The sequence below is a fragment of the Lepisosteus platostomus genome, chromosome 1 (assembly GCF_059453375.1).
Source record: "Lepisosteus platostomus isolate fLepPlt1 chromosome 1, fLepPlt1.hap1, whole genome shotgun sequence".
NCBI lineage: Eukaryota > Metazoa > Chordata > Actinopteri > Semionotiformes > Lepisosteidae > Lepisosteus > Lepisosteus platostomus.
This window is the reverse complement of record NC_142611.1, coordinates 58,465,396-58,469,394: the sequence shown is the minus strand read 5'-3', so window position 1 is coordinate 58,469,394 and position 3,999 is coordinate 58,465,396. Positions and strand designations below refer to the sequence as shown.

The 3,999-nt window shown below is 37.1% G+C and overlaps 1 non-coding gene across 1 annotated transcript; it reads right to left on the bottom strand.

Annotated features, from left to right (window-relative positions):
* Positions 1-232: 232 nt before the first annotated feature.
* On the bottom strand, positions 233-338 carry LOC148678293 (U6 spliceosomal RNA). The gene has a single exon (XR_015940460.1). It is a non-coding gene; the product is annotated as a U6 spliceosomal RNA (small nuclear RNA).
* Positions 339-3,999: the final 3,661 nt, after the last annotated feature.

The following is a 3,999-nucleotide window of genomic DNA, read 5'->3' as shown; positions in this document are numbered from 1 at the left end:
CCAGATAATTGTTGGTATAATAATCTAGACTGCAATCATGTAGGGTTTGATTTCTGAAGTCTTAAAAAGGATGTTAATTGTCAGAAGTGTGAGTTCAACATAAGAAAAGTTACAATGAGAGGCCATTCGACCCATCTAACCTGTTTGAGATAGTAGCTAAATAATTGAAGGATCTCAGGGTATTAACGTCATAAATATCGCTAGGTAGTGTGATCCAGACACCTGTAACCCCCCAAATATGTAACGCTTCACAAATGTGCATGTCATCCTTGATCAGGGTCATGCTAATCTTCTATATATCATGGCAGTTTTAGTATATGTGCTGCCGGGAGAGTGACTTAAAAATCTTAGATTCTCTGTGTCAAGAACTGTTACATTTTCACCAGATTTCATATTCTTTTTCCTTTTTGTCAAACTGTTTAGCAAAAGGTCTTTGAATGAATTGTGGGATCTTAATAAGCTCAAATCTCAATAGTTATCAGGTAGTGTTATTAGACGGCACTGTGTCATCTTCAAAAATTAGACTGTCAAGAGGCCCTTGCACTTTTTGTGCTCGTCCAACTATGTGGATATTTAGATGGAATTAGATTTTATTCATCTCCATATTTCTCATTACAATTGTAAATGAGCAGTCCCATTTTGACAGTTGGTAAATCTCTAAAAAAATGAGTTCGTGATTTCTTTTGTACTCAGAAACCATGACCGAAACAAGGATTTAACAGCCAGATATGTAGCATGTATTCTAATGACACAACCATCTGATTAATCACAGTTTGTTTTTTTATGAGATTTTGTTTTCCTTTATGACATTTTGTGCAAGGCTTGTACGATTTTTGCATGCTTCTTGTTTTCAGTGCAATCTTCTGCACATCTGGTGTAATGAGAGAGCACGTTGTATAATACAAATCCATTCCTTTTTCATGATTCATTTCTTACTGAGCCTGTGCCTGGCTAATTTACATATTTCAAGAGGAGTATTGAAAAGTGTTAACAAAAATAAAGCTCGATGAACACTTCGGGGCCATTTATGAAAATAAGGAGTGGAGAACACAAACAGAAATTAAAGAAGATGTGTACTATATATATAATTGACAACGGCAGCTATTTGTTTACACAAATGGTTGCGGCTGTCTGGAATAAGCTGCTCAGCCGTACTGTTGGAGTATATTGCCTGGGATTCATCAAGAAATGGCTATAAGAAATACTCAACGAGCAAGAAGATAACCAATGGTCCAAATTCCCTTCTCTCATTTCTAAATCAAAGGTTTTACCAGAATCACTTGCTTGGATGTGCAGTGTTCTTGCTGTCACCCAGTCAAACTGCTGCATTGATTCTTTGACACATCACAAAGAACTGGACAGGACGTATGTGACTTTCAGGGTCAGGTGATTGACAGCTTGACTGAATTTCACAATTTGCAAAACTATTGAAAGAAACTAGAAAAACTAGAAACTTCACTTATAATAATAATAATAATAATAATAATAATAATAATAATAATAAACTTTATTTATATAGCGCCTTTAAAGGTGGCTTCTCAAAGCGCTTTACAGGATGACAATAACAATAAATAAGAAGACTACAACAATAATTAAGAAGATTTCACAAGATAGGACACAATTATAATTACAACAATACAACAATAACAATAGAGGAGACCGTGGAAGGTGGTATTAAGAAGAGCAGAGGGGTGAAGAATGGAACCAGTTAAGTAAAGGCTTTTCTGAAGAAGAAGGTTTTGAGTCTAGATTTGAAGGAGTTTAGAGAAGGTGACTCTCTAATATCCTTGGGCAAAGAGTTCCAGAGCTTGGGGGCATAGCAGGAGAAGGCCCTGTCACCCATACAATTTAAACGGGATTGGGGGACTTATATCTAACAATTCAATGCATTCTAACACCTTTGAGAGAGAGTGTTAATAGTCACTGTCATTATAAGGAACCCAGGAAAGAAATACTTAGAGTATACTGCAGAGAACGGTCCTACACCCTAGGTTCAACAGCTGGATGGCCGTAGTGAGCAGTCTGAAGCCAGCAGTCTCAGTTCCAACAACAGGGGGTTTATTGCCTGTAGTTTAGAAGTGGGCCACTAGAAGGAAGAGAGAAAGGGGAATATTGAGAGTCGGGGGAGCCACAGTCTGCCGTAGCAAGACGTTTTGAAAGAGGAAGGGGAACATGGGGGAATCCCGTTGCACAGGGTAATGCTGGAGGAACAAGGTGCAGTCAGGTCAAGCTTGAAGGGGAAGTGGGACAGTCCAGGACTGCAGGTAGCAGAATGCTAAAATATTCTGTAAATCATTCAACCGAGATGGTTTAAGGTAAGTTGTTTTAAATTACACAGATTTACAGGTAGGAGTCTTTGCATGAATACAATGTGCCAAGAAAAAGAGAGGTGCTGTGAAAAATCAACAGGCAGCAGAGGAAATCTAGAGAAACAGTGAGTATCAATTGAACATAGAAATGTATTGGGAGCAGTTTAGTACTGTAGAAGGTTTGAATTAATTTTCATAATACACAAGGAAGCAAATACAGAAATTGCAGCAAAGTTCTAGCCAAAGGGTTATAGCCTTTGTTCTCATCAGTAGAGCTTGATCAAAATTCATTTATTTTACAATAAGATGGAAGGCCCTGCCATAAAACAGAAAAAGGAACGCATGTAGAGAAGATTAAAGATTTTAATCACTACCTTCGGTTGCTGAAAGCATGAATTTAAAACTGATGAAACAAATACTGAATTTGCTAAATATGGTACAAGGTGTTTACTATGCAGGAGAACCAAGCTTTCATGATAAATGGGAAAAGTACAGTAGGTGCCTTTGAGGATTTTGAGTACTTAAATCAGATGCCCTCATTTTCTTCTCTGATCAAGACTGTGAAGCTTTTAATTATTTTAGTCTGCCGATATAGGACATTTGTTCATACATGGGAATGTATTTGGGTCCTCTTCTATAAAGTGACTCAAGAGCAGTAATATCTTATAGAATGATGACAAAAACATGTGCACAGTATTCTAAACTGAGTTCTTAGTAGTGCATTAATAAGTTTTCACATAGTATTCCGTCATTTAAATTCTAATCTTTTAAGGAAGATATCCTAATATTCTTTTTGCATTTTTCTTCGCTTCCCAACATTGTCTAGAAGATGTTAGTTTATGTGGACACATCATTTAAGTGTTTTTAAAATATTGTTTGCTCAAGATTGGTGTTTCATTTCCTATTCAGTAATAACAGTTTATATTTTGCCACTTACATAAAATGTCATCTGCCAGATATGTCCCTAGTTTTGAATTCTGTCTCAATCTTTTTGAATGTATTTAACAACATCTGCAGTGTTTGCTACCTCCTATTTTGGTGCCATCTGCCAATATATCTAGTTTACTAACTATACCAGTAGTCCTAATACAGATACGTGTGGCACTCACTTTACTACATCACTCCAGTTTAAGCACTCCTGGTTTCCTTCACATAATCCACTTCTTAATCTCCATGTATTCTACAATGTTAAATCAAATATTTAATGAGGAACTTTATGAGGATACATTATTCCTGTTCCTTGTTCAAATATTTCTTTTTTTTTTTCTGAATCAATGTTAGCCATCACCTGGAATCCTACTAACAAACAGCTGGTCCTGTAGTTTATTTCTAATTATAGTATCCATAACATTGCATGTAATATACATATACTGTAACAAAAACTTATTGGTCACTAGCTAAATACTTTTCGGTCATTATTTGGTTCAGTTTTATCATTATTTTTATGTACGGGCATCACCCATCTTCCAGTCAGTGGGTAAAACCCTCATCTCTAGAGAGGTTCTGACTCCCATGGAGTGCGTCATTAAAGTCCCTATGCGGACGGTAGAATCCGTAAAAGATGACGGAGGAAGGTACAACGGGGTTAGGATGGGTTGACAAGACAGGGGGCGGTGACTGTAGTGAGCAGGCGCACGGGGGAAATCCGGAAGCAACCAAGTCCAAGGAAATCCAAAAGGGAAGTCGGGGT